This window comes from Sus scrofa, chromosome 5 (assembly GCF_054392235.1).
Source record: "Sus scrofa isolate SSC_HxYL_T2T_F1_AM1 chromosome 5, Sscrofa_HxYL_maternal_Yorkshire_Landrace_v2.0, whole genome shotgun sequence".
Lineage (NCBI taxonomy): Eukaryota > Metazoa > Chordata > Mammalia > Artiodactyla > Suidae > Sus > Sus scrofa.
Window position 1 is genome coordinate 28,441,418 of NC_139387.1, and position 13,318 is coordinate 28,454,735.

The 13,318-nt window shown below is 36.2% G+C and overlaps 1 protein-coding gene and 2 long non-coding RNA genes across 4 annotated transcripts in view; 1 reads left to right on the forward strand and 2 right to left on the reverse strand.

Moving 5' to 3' along the window:
- LOC102166013 (uncharacterized) overlaps positions 1-13,318 on the forward strand; it is a 460,798-nt gene that overhangs the window by 428,368 nt on the left and 19,112 nt on the right. The window lies entirely within an intron of this gene.
- LOC146403295 (uncharacterized) lies at positions 2,405-2,968 on the reverse strand. 2 transcript variants are annotated; one of them, XR_014803453.1, is made up of 3 exons: positions 2,884-2,968; positions 2,638-2,671; positions 2,405-2,557 (listed from the first exon to the last, which is right to left on the reverse strand). It is a non-coding gene; the product is annotated as an uncharacterized LOC146403295 (long non-coding RNA). The 2 variants fall into 2 exon arrangements; XR_014803454.1 differs by lacking the exon at positions 2,638-2,671 and having other exon boundaries at positions 2,884-2,962.
- The window catches only part of LOC102165929 (uncharacterized), a 155,109-nt gene continuing 145,168 nt past the window's right edge, over positions 3,378-13,318 (reverse strand). The window contains exon 3 of the long non-coding RNA XR_001308715.3: positions 3,378-3,463. This is a non-coding gene — a long non-coding RNA (uncharacterized LOC102165929). The remainder of the gene's footprint in view (positions 3,464-13,318) is intronic.

The window sequence follows — 13,318 nt, forward strand, 5'->3', positions numbered from 1 at the left end:
ATATATTTATTAAATAAATCTTACAGGAACCTCTGTTCTAAGTGCTATGCACTGTCTTCAGTGCTCCTGTGGCTAATGTGTGGATTTAATAGTTTTAACAATCAAGTACATAATTAAGAAAACAACAGTGTGACATATAACTTTAAACAAGAATGTGATTCCTTTTCATTTTGCTTTTACCTATAAGAGGTATTGAAGAGCTTCAGAGGGTAGAGCTATCACTTCCATCTCTGGACATTTTGAAACGTTTCAAAAGAAGAGTTGAATTTGAGATACAATTTACAAGAGAGGTAAGATTTCTTTAGGTAACAATGGAAGCAGAGTGTGTTCATTGGAGTGAATAAAAAACTAAAGTGGGAGTGTTACATAACCCTAGCAGTCATTTATTTAGTGCTTACTATTTACCAGGTAATTTATATAATTATCTCCTATAATTCTCACAATGACCTTAAATCCTCATTCTGTAAATGGAGAAACTCAAGCTCAGAGATATTGAGTAATTTGCTGAAGGTCACACAGCTCCCAGGTAACAGGCTGAATTCATTCCTCAGAGCTCTCTAACTCTGGCTCACCATAAAAGAGTCATCTGCTTAGATCTCTTGTTACTGGATCAGAATTCATACTAAAGAGAAATAGACTTTAAGACTAAAAAAACTAATCTAAGGAAGCTTATAAGTGAGCAACTACATCTGTCAGTATCTAAGCAATGTCTAGTCTCAATGACAGACATGATATTTACAGTAAAACTGACCTTTCTTGTATTTAAGAGATTCAATATAGGATTCTATTTACTATGGCAGGATATGAAATTGACTCATGAGATTTGAACTTCCTAGTACTTTCAAACTAAGACTTAAAAAAAAGCCCTGAAATTTACAACAAGCATATTTCAACTAGTGATTAAATGGGAGCACTGGGAGAAGTATAGTTGGAATGCAAGAGTTTAGATAATTTTTTACTACATTGGACTATCTCCCTCCCTTACTTCAAGGTTCTGAGATTATGTTTCACTGGAAAAAAAAAAAAAAAATTGAGGTAATATCAAGGTAAAGTAGCATATCATGAAAATTATGCGTGGAATATCCCTATGAAATGAGATATTCCCTATCACTTAAACTAGAGTTGCATTAGGAGTAGAAAGACTTCTCATAAAATACATACATTATAGTCCAATTAATATAACTTTTATTATATTTTCATCAGTTTTGAATTTGGAAGGTGAAATATAAGTGTAGGGTGTGCAAAACTCTGGATTTAACACTGTAGTGATTATGATAGCCTAAAAAAAGATTTGCAGTTCAGAAAATGTTAGTTGTGGTTGAGGATTAAAGAGGCAAAGGAAATCCATCGCTTTACTCTTAAATCACATTTCTACGCAGGAAGCTGATATTCATCTCATGCAAACACATACACACACACATCTGAGTAACCTTTGTATTCTGTGACTAGATGCATGCTGGAATTCATTACTTTTGTCAGCCAAAGGCAGCATCAATGAACATTCTCAAATGTTACCTTCTCATCACACACAAAAGACATACAATTTTTATGGTGATCTCTGTGTCTCCTTTTGTAGATACTTATGATGCAATCATGTCTGTAGTAATAGCATTCATTGCAATATTAGGAAAGGATATTTTATTTTTTGGAAATAAATGGTAAGTTGATATTTTTGAGTCTCACTGGATTTACAAAGAACCAGCTAGGGAAAAAAAAGATAGTTAAAAATGAAAAGTAGAATATAAGAGATTCAGAAAAGCTGTCCTTGAGTTGACAGTTTGCTGAAAAAATTCATTTCCTTAGTTCTTTTAATTTAACTAGAAACTTTTCAGTAAAGTTCACTATTAAATGGTTATGTAATGTATAAAAAATGGAAGATGTGATATCTAAGGGCTAATTTTTAAACTAACGTGAAATATTTCCTTGAATTCAATAAAATGATATCATTATACATAACTCCTTTAAAATAAAAAATTAACACTGTAACAATTATACAGTTATAATGGTTTATAGAACAGGATGATATTTCTCTTGCATATGCATATATTTTATATTGAATGAATCAAATAGTATTTGTGTACCCGAAATCCTACACTGTAATGCAGGTACTCTTTTTAAAATAATGGCTTGGTACAATTCAGTTAATTGACATTTAAGTAGCATAAACTCAGAACAAACCAGGCAGATCTTATGTAGTGATCAAAAAAAAAGTTGGCATGGTTTATGTTTTCAGGGGATATTTAATCTCTTTTGATTCACAACCAAATTCAGTGCTTTTCAGCTTCTGATGAACATCAGATTCATGTGTACGCCAGTTTAAGATTTGATTTTACCTTTCTCACAAGCCATTATGTTAGTCTGTTACTTTTTCATGAATGCTGGTAGAAGACACAAGACTCCAAGGTCAGAAATAAAGGACTTTATTACTCACAATGCAGCCAATAGCATGTGAACATCAACAAGTGCTTCATTCCCTTGCCCCCATATTCTCCAGCAGTGATTCAGAGTGCCCTGGAGGATGTTTCCACAGACATTCATGTTTCTAGAATCCAGGATGCTGCAACAGAATTATGTTTGAATCTCCTAGCTTCCTTTTCGGCCAGGCTGTGACCCAGAGGGTGTACCAATCAGGCCTACCTGAAGTTACTCATAGGAGAAAGACACATCATACCTGGAAATGGCCAGGGAAGAATACTGAATTTTCAAAATAGTTTTATATATTTCCCCTCCCCTTTCCTCTGATCATTACCCAGGAGGAAGCCAAGAGGAGATCAACCCATTCTGAGGTGGCCACATTCAGTGATCAAACTGTCTTACCAGAAAAGAATAAGGTTAATAGAGTCAGAAATAGTTTTTAAATGATGTTCAAAAACTGCACTCTACCTCTCAATGATTCCAGCAGCCTGAAGATAAGGGCCATGAGTGTACATCAAATGTCTTGATCATTAGCCTATTCACCGGTGGCCTTTAGGACAAGGCAAACCACTGTCAGGTTCTAGATGGTTTGGAAAGTGGAACATGACACATTTTAGATTTAAGAGTCATAGTTAGCTGGCCAGATTTAGCTGATTAGACTGAAACAGCAACACTGTGACCAAGAAAAGTGGTGAAAGTACACAGATGGCCTTCAGAGAGGAATCAAAGATTCCATGTAGTCAAGTTGCCAGAAGGTGTAGGGGCAATGACTCCTACAAAGTGTCCTTCCACTTGTGAGTCAAATGGGTCAACTTTTGGCAAGACACAAGTTTAGCATAAAGTAATGCATCAGAAATGTGTAATTCTTTACCTTACCTTACCATAACTTACCTTCTTTACCTTACCATATTCACCTCACCTTGTTACAGACATCCACATGAGCAACTCTATCTGATCACCAGCTGAGATTTGTTTCCACAGTTCATGGCTCAAAAAAGGGCGCATTTAATCCACTAGTCTGTAGTCTTCCAAGTGGTAGACCAGGTTCCTGGGACATTGCCAACAATCCGAATGTTAGTAAAAATGTGAAAAGATTCATCAAGGACTGTCCAGGGCTATTAAGACTGCCTTGAGTTCTGTATACTGAGGGAAATACCAACATCCCCTTTTGTTTACAAATAGCTGGCCATAAGACTGAATATTAGTAGTGACCCAGTGAACACCCTTAAGTTTTAATTTAGCTGGGCTATCAGTAAATCAGGCTTGACATTTAGAAAAGTACCTGTAAGTCAAAGACCCCATTTGGGACATCAGTGTTGCTTCATGAAGGTATTGGAGTTGAAGATAATATTTCCTCCAAAGGTATAGCTACCTGTTTCTGATGTAAAGACAAAATGCTACTCCAGCCAGTCCAGCCATGCTCTTGCATATCCCATTTCCATTCAGTAGTAAGGCTTTTGAGGTTTCTTCCTTGTCAGTGAGCCTGGACATCATTTTATGTGTTTATTGGATATTTTTTTTTATTTTCTGTGGATTGTCTGTTTATACCATTTGCCCACTTTTTTATTCAGTTCACACCTGTATTGCTTTGTTGAGGTTTTTCTTATGTTTTCCAGTCTTTCATTGTTTGTCATTTATGGCATCTTTCACTATATACAAAATTTGTAATGTCTGTAGAGTCAAACCTTATCATGTTATTTCTATAAGCCTTCTGGGTTTGGTGCATTACCTCAAAGATATTCTTCTACTTCAATATTATTAAAATACTTCTGTATGTCTTTCCAAATATTATTAGTTGGAATTTTAGTCCACCCAGATATCACTTTATATATAGTTAGTATTCATACTTTATTTTCTTCTAAATAAATAGTCAGTATCTTAACAGCATTCATTTCATTATTATTCCATTCCCCACTAGTTTAAAATACCTTTTTTTCTTGTAAAAATTCAAAATATGCTGGGATATATATTCCAAATATACTTTGGGTGTTCATTTGAGTCTAAAACATTAACATAAGAGTGTTGACAGGATATGAAAATAATTATGTGATATTATTTTGAAATGAATAGCAATTTTTAAGCTATTGCCTTGTAGCTTATAATGTCAATGCCTTTCTCAAATCATGCTTAAATGTGCATTTTTTCATTTTCTTTATAATGTTATAAGAATTATTAATAGAGCTTACATTACATTCAAGAAAAGACAGAATGAAATTTAGTTTTTATAAGCAACTGTTCAATAGCAAAAATGGAGTCATTCTAAAAGTGTACTGATAACGAGGATCAGTAAGAAAAACCATTGCTTCATTCTCTTCATATTTACCCCAATGTCAGAAAAACAAAGATGTGAGTGAGGCTAAAGATGTTAAGGATAGGCATTTTCTTGCTGTTACTTTAAAATTTTTGTGTCAAAACCTAAAGTTACTGAAGTCCATGTAATTGTCCTCTCAGTCTGAAGTAAAGGAAATATTGATACTTACTATATTTAACCATGGATTACAGAGGTTTCATCATTACAGAGGTTTCATCATCACCAAAGCAGTAACTCCTTTAACTCCTAAATCTTTTATGAAACCCCTCAAAGAGATCCTACAATAACTGACATACTAATATTAGATTGTATTTTAAGCTTAATTACTGGTGTTTGGCTCTTGGGTTTAGCCTTTAATCATGCGATTGTATGTAGTCCTTCACAGTTTAATAGTGGATATCCTAAGCATTCTAACAAGATGGAAACTAGATTGCCTTTCTTTTAAAATAAATAGTGTATGCCCAGAACTCTTTGCCTAATTATGTCATTTAATTTTCACTACAATCCAGTACATTAGATTTTATTATTATGTTCATTTAACTGATGGGGAAAACCATACTCAAAGAGATTAAGTGATTTGCCCAATACCAAGGGCCAACAAAGAGCAGATTAGGAATTAAAACTCTTTTCTGCAGTTTTTGGAAGTCCACGATATCTCTGCTGTATCATCATTCAAATTAAGCTTCAAGGAACTAGCTTACAGGTGTACACTGACAGCCCTGAGCAATAACCCTGTGGATTACATGGATGGTAGTGGAAAGCCAAGAGGCAGATATTTTGGTTACTCCTGGGCACAGATCTATTAAGAAGAGTCAGAGCTATGTCATTGCTTTGTTTTCAAATTCAAAGCATGTGTTCAAAATACATATTCAACCATTACTTAGATCATTTCTCCCACATACATGACAGGACAGTTATGTTACTGAAGTTATTTACTGGAAAACAGCTTGGCTCCTTTGTTTCTATTGGTTTTCATTTATGAGTATGTAAAAATCTCATGGGACATGTTACTTGCTTCCCCTTTTCTACCCTTTTTCCTTCCATTCACTTGCTGTAGGTAAGCAATTTCTTTATTCTGATTTATAATTTGATTTCTTTTAAAAAAGAAAAAGTGGCTAAAGAAGACACATGTATATTATTTCAAACATTATCTCTCTAAAACATAAACTGAGTCACTTTCCTGCTAAGTTCCCACCCCACCCCACCCCCACTCCCAGGCTCGCCATGGCCTTTCCCTTACACTCATGATAAATCCAAACTCCTTTTATGATTTTCTAGAATCTAAACTATCTGCCCCTGACTAACTCTCTGACTTGATTTTCTAGCATTCTGCACTTGGTCATTCCACTACATCTACTTGAATACACACATACTTGTCCTTGCCTCATGGTCTTTGAACTTACTAAACTCTGCCTGGGATGCTCTTACCCAGTTCACCCTCTCACATTATTACATCTGCTCAAATACCACCTCAGAGAGGCCATCTCTGGCAACCCCATTATTGTTCTTTGTACTCTTACTTCACTTCTTTTTTTTCATAGAATTTGACACTATCTGACATTATAGTATACATTTATTTGCTAATTGATTGTCAGTACCACTCACTATAATTTAACCCCTGTTGAGGCAAGGATATTGTCTTGCTCACTATTCTGTCACCCATACTTGCAACAACGCCTTCAAATAGTGGGTGCTCAAAAAACATTAAATGGATTGATAAATTAATGAACCGATATTTCATCCATGTCTCTCATTTTTCCTTATTAATCTCATGCTGCCACCCTTTTCTCTACAAGTTACCTGTTAAAAACCCCATGTATTCGAATTCATTGTTCCACTTGTCTTGAGTATTCTCATTGATACTTGCTGCTGCTTCCACTGCTTTTTAGAATTTTGCAATCATGTTTTCCCTTTTGTTCATTTCTTTTCCTGATGGCATTATTTTCCTCTTTGAGCCTGTTTTCCTCTAGTACTATCTTGTGTCTTGTTGAAAATAAAGATTTTCTATCTTGTAGAAACATCATTTCAAAGAAGAATGGTTGTTTCTCACTCTTCAGATTGATTCTTTTCTCTTCAGGTGCTTAAGTGTTTTTCATCCTAGTGACTTTTCTCTTTGTACATCTTCACAGAGGCAAATCTGTGCCTATTCAGTATTGTGAATTGAGATGGGTTTTCCAAAGAGACGACGTATATCTCTGGTAGAATCTCCCAGGTAGAGTTAAAGGAGAGAAGGAAACATTTTGACTTACTGTGATTCAACTTTGCCAATTTGGACATCCAGGTGTCATATGGGATAAAGTATGGAAGGACAAAGTCTTCCTTCTGGAGGCTTTCCTGGTAAAGAGCAGCATCTCTTTGTTGAAGGAGGTCCTGGTAAGTTTGTTGGGACAGCTGGCCGTGCCACTTTGTCTCTAAGTCACTCATAGCCAGACTATTGCCCAATAAGTGTACACACATAGAGTAAACGTTTTTTAAAATCCTTGTTCTCTTATCTGTAGCTTTCTCAAGGATATTGGTAAAGTGAAATTATTCCCTAAATATACAATAATCTACCATGTGAACCACTTTTACCACATGTCCTTGCATTTCTGACTAATAAGGATTTCCTACCAGTGTCCATTTCAGACACTGCAGGAGTTCCTTGCATGTATTTTTCACTTTACTGGTTTACAGACTAAAATAGGGTTCCTGATATATTTACATACATTTATCAAGCTCAGGGAGAATCTGGAGAAGAGGTGCCAGTTAAAGATCATATTAAAGTCACTACTGTTACTGAAAGTTGCCTAACTGCTTTTATTGTAATGTTATATAAAAATAAAGAGTATTATTACCATAGGTATCCACCTCCCAGCTGATGTATGTATCAATATAACTTACCCTGTGATGGTATTTGTGTTCACGTAACATATTACAAGACTGAGAATTTTAGATCCATTTTCCTGCACCTTGTTTGTGATAAGAATAATGTTACCTAGATCTTGATTTTTCTCTTTTGATCCTGAACATATCAATATCTCAGAGCCAAGATTTGCCTTTATCAAATGAAGACTCCTGGGGGGGGGGAAGCGATTATTAGTGAGACAAGTGTATACAGAATGAATAGTAATTTTGTAAATGTTAAGGAGTTAAGTTGGTACATTCCATCTGTTCTTCCACTTGTCCTTTATCCTCACTGTGTCCTAGAAGTCTGAGGGAAAAGAAACAAATTCACAGGGGGAGTGTCTTCTAAGGCCTGCTTTATTGCTGGAAATTAGCCCAATCCACCCATAACACATTGGCTAGGAGTCTTAACACAGTACGTAGATGTTGCAAATCTTTTCTTGGCCTTTCCCTGGGGCACCCATTACTTTACTACAATTTCACTTTCCAGTCCTGCCTAATTCCTGACCTTCTCTCCTTTTAGGTTCTGGTCTCACACTCTTGGCTCTTACAGTAAAAATGATTTCTCAGGTTTTAATTGCTGTTGTCTGAGCATTTGGGAAGTCCTCATCCCCTGAGTCCTATAGCACCAGATTTGAGCTGCTTCTGTTAAATTTTGATTTCCAATTCAGATAGCAGAGCGTGGTATCTAAGGGTATAGACAGAGCCAGAATACCTGGATTTGAAAGCTGTCTCCACGTTTAGTCAGCTGAGGGTCCCGGGTCTGGTTTCCTTATCTGGAAAATGGTGACTATGATAGTATGAACCTTACAGGTTTGTTTTAAGATAGAAATCAGTCGATATTGGTAGAGTACCTAGAACAGTGGCTGATGCATGACAATTGTTATCACCATCTTGTAAGTAAATAAAATAAAATAGTCCATTAGCCCAGCTTGACTCCTACAGTTTGAGAAGAAAACTAGATGCTTCTTTGTTTCTGTTTTCCAACAGAAAGTTCTCACTATTTAAGGTTAAATCATTTTCTGATTTGGATTAATCATCTTCCAAACCTTTGGAGGATCTTTGTCAGCTGCTTCTTTCTTTGACTCTTTATGTCATGCTTCCAGAAAGCCTGAAACTTGGCACTGAACAGCAATGAAATAAATGTTTGCAGAGTTTAAGGCTCTAATTAACATAAAACAGCTGGAAAACTACAAGGACTTTGCATTTAAAGGAATATAAAATTGACAGACAACATACAAACTGGACCCTTCCTGGGGAGTTTTCCTCAAGTGCACCTGAAAACCAGGGCAACAGGAGTGAAAATCCCCTGAAAATGAATAAGATACCTAGTTTCAAGTTAAAATATTAATTCTGCTCTTTAATACATCAGACACATCTGATTTATTCAAGAAAGTTACTTACTTTCAATGTTCATTTGATTGCTGTGCCTCATATATTTTATCAAATAGGAACATCTAAAACACTTTTTACTTTCCCACTTCATTCTCAATTAGGCTGATTCTTGACTGGATTTCAGTGTCTCTCATTTTGAAATATCTGATTATTTCTGAATTTGCTGGAAACTTACAGCATCCAGATGATCTCTTCTGTATTGCCAAATTTTTGTCAGGGTCAAGTTGACATTTTGTTTTTCTTCCAAGTTCAGATATTACCCCAAAATTGAAAATAGCTTTCCCTATTTCAAATTAGCTTATTTATACCTAATTCTCATTGATTCTCTTTTTTAAAATCCATCAAATATCTTAATTATGGAAATTTTTACACTCACTTGCCTTTGATGAATTTCTTTTTCCATTTGAGACTATTTAAAAATATTTAAGGTTGTCTCTTGAAATATATTGATTTGTGGAAAGAACATCTGTCTTTCATCATTAGTTTGTAAGGGATTATGTAAATGCTGGTTCTGTTTTCACAAAAAGGAAGAGAAAACATGTGAATCAAAAGATTCAGTATGAGTTCTGTATAATGTAACTATAGTCAGATGTGATATCTTCTGAATCAGTTTCAGGAAAAAGAGGGTGGAAAAAATGAGGAATCCAAATCTGACCTTTTTGAAAGACCTTGTATCAGGATGAACTCCAAAATGTAGAGAAATGCCAAAGTTAAAATAAATTGTCCCAAAATATAACGAGACTTATTGGATCAGTAAGCGTTATTAATTATTTGTTTACTTGATGCCCCTAAAGAATCAACAATACTCGTTTAGTGGGTGGTAAGCAGTTTTAAGTAACAATCTTTCAAATTTTTCATACATAATGGGAATATCTTTTATGTAATACTTTATTTGACTCAAGGTAGCTACTGTGTTGTCTTGCCTTAGTAATCCCTCTCCCTCCAGTTTTCAATTCATTTGCCAACATTCGTGACTACTGGAGTCTAGTGGGTAGAGAGCAGGGATACTATCAAGTATCCTACAATGCACAGGACATCCTCCAACGCTAGGAATTATCTCACCTCAAATGTTAATAGTGATAAAGTTAAGAAGCCCTGAATTAGGTGTTTAAAACTATAGGAGCTTCCACTGTGGCTCAACAGAAAATGAATCTGACTAGCATCCATGAGGACACAGGTTCAATGCCTGGCCCTGCTCAGTGGGTTAAGGATCGGGCGTTGCTGTGAGCCGTGGTGTTGATCACAGACACGGCTTGGATCTGGCATTGTTGTGGCTGTGGCCTAGGCCAGCGGCTACAGCTCCAGTTCAACCCCTAGCCCCGGAACCTCCATATACCATGGGTGTAGCCCTAGAAAGACAAAACAAAATAAAACAAACAAAAAAAACTATAGGTAATCAAGGAAGCAAGGTAACCATAACCAAGAACTCATGACATTTAACAAAATTTATTGAAAATTTTCCTTACCATTTAACAACAATTTGAGACTGACAGAAATTGCAAAATGCCTTTCCAGAAATAGGACAAATGTAGCCACAGTGATGTCTCCCTTTTACTCTTGGTTCTCCTGCTGAAGGATTTGGGTAGATGGTGGGGAGGCAGTGATTATAATGTGTTAGAAGTGTTTTGTAATCTGTAGAGTGCTATACAGATATAAGGAGCTATTGTAAAGATAAAAGCCCAGGGCATCCTTGAACAGGGTTCTTTGTTGTCTGATGCTGTGGCTGACTTTGTACAGCCATTACTCCTGGATATTTTATTTAACCTGTAGGTCATTCCCTTTGAGCATAATCTTTATCCTTACTCCTTTCACCTAGTACTGCCTTGTGGAGTTTTCAGCACAAAGCATCCTGAAGCAGTTTAGCATTAAGCTCTATTTTTCTGAAATGCAAGAGGTTGAGTTTCAAATTCTATACAGATGAGTAAAACCCAGTTATTCTCCAGGAACAATATTTCCTACAGATGTGTCTCCTGGCAGCTGCTAAGGCGGACAGCCATTGTTGCTTCAATCTGATCAAGTCTTCTGAAGGATTTTAGCACCACCCAACTATCTCTGGGCCTCTGAATCATGATTTCACAGGAATATTTCCCCTTGCTTATCCCAGGGCTTTCAGAAACAACTTCCTTAGTAGCTCCAGATGGAGCTGGAAAAGCAAGCATGGGAGCAAATGGTAGAGGGAATATGAATCTCTGCTTCCCTGGTGAATATATTATCAGCACAGCCAGAAGGAAACATCCTTCCTGATGAGAAACTGGAGTACTTTTACAACCTGTATAAGCAGGTGATTGTAAAATGTTGACCCCAAACCCCTTGACATAGAAAAAGAGATTTCTGGAGTTCCCGTCGTGGCGCAGTGGTTAACGAATCCGACTAGGAACCATGAGGTTGCGGGTTCGGTCCCTGCCCCTGCTCAGTGGGTTAATGATCCGGCGTTGCCATGAGCTGTGGTGTAGGTTGCAGACACGGCTTGGATCGCGTGTTGCTGTGGCTCTGGCGTAGGCTGGTGGCTACAGCTCCGATTCGACCCCTAGCCTGGGAACCTCCATATGCCGCAGATGCGGCACAAAGAAATAGCAAAAAAAAAAAAAAAGAAAGAAAAAGAAAAAGAGATTTCTCTTCTGACCATATGTATTATTTCATATCCAGAAAATGACCCTAATCCTTGGTGAGTAGCTCTGATTCAAACCTTAACTATGTGTTGCTAAATCTAGGAAAGAAATATTTCATATTCAGGCCAGATGTGGGCTATTCAAATTATACTTCGTGGTTCTAGATTTTGACAAAATGTCATGGATTAGAGATCAAAAATGCCTAAGAGCAATTAAGACTGATTTAGCTTCAAATACTTTCTCCAGAGCATTCTCTGGGAAAAGGGGGCTCTGCTTCTTTTCTGAAAAGCTAAGGCAGCATCGCTGGTGTTCCTCTCCTAGAGAGAGCCTCTGAACTTGTGAAGGAGCTAGTCTGTGTGCAAATGCAAAGTGACAACCTGGGTGGTCTGCTCTCCCATCCTCTAAATCTGAGAAAAGCACTTATTACTTTGGAAATTTTTGGCTTCTTTAATGTCTACCTTTTGAAGAGGAAATAAACTGATGGATTTTTTGTTTGTTTGCAGTGGATGTAGTAAATGGCTATTGAATTCCAAATCAGATGAAGATCTCTTTATACATTATAGATTCCAAACATAGAGTTCCTGCCATTTTAGAACATTAATATAAAGCACTCTATCTTGAGTTAAGGGGAGAAATGCGTCAGAGTAAGTGACAAGATTCCATAGTGATGGAGTGAGGTTTTGATCTGATGCTATAAAGCCACTTTTGGAGACATTCTATGTGGGCCTAATTTTATAGGCTATTCTTGAATCTTAGAGACATAAAGTTGAGGGTAGAAATGAAGTGAGGAACAGTTGTCAGATACAAATGAGATGAACTGGACATTTAAAATACCTAATATGAATGCTACAGCCTAACATGGCCTGTGTGCTTTGATGATAACTAGTACCAGCCTAAATAAAGCAGAAAGTACAAACTATACACTGCTAATGTTCAATGGCCATAGATTTTCTCTGATCAATAATAGTTTGAATTCCTTATGTTCCCTACTCCTTTTCACTTAAAACAAAATCCCCAAAATTAATCTTCCTATTTGTGCTTACTCTGTCCCATAAACAATCAAAGAAAGTGGTCCTCCTTTACAGTGAAAATCTTTCACTCATGCTTTTAAGCCCATCTTTTCAGCTATTTCCAGGACCCTGTTCTAATTATTTACCACCTTCTCTAATTTTATTTTTCTTTTTATTTAGATGCAGTGATATCTGAGAAAGCATCAACTTGATCATAAATGTACAACTTGATATTTTTTATATATATATTCGTGTACTCAACACATATATATATAAAATATATATGCATGTTATATATACATAACACACCTACACATATCCATGTAATCAACATTTCCAGCACCCCAGCAGACTATCTCTAGCCCCCAGCCAGCATATAATCCCCCAAAGGTAACTACTATTCTGATCTCTGTCATAAAGTTGAGGGTAGAAATGAAGTGAGGAACAGTTGTCAGCAAAAAAATAAGTTGTTTTTGCTTTCTTCTTAATTTCTTTATTTAACTTCAGCATAATAATATATTGCATAGTCTTATGCCTGCCTTCTTTTGCTCAGCTTAAATCTGTGTAAATCAGTCATCTTAAGAGTGTTTAAGAGTAGTCCATTATTTTTTCATTGTTCTTCATAACTGCATGGTATGGGTACTTCTTGATTTATTTATCCATCATATTGTTCATGAACATTACTCTTTTCGGCA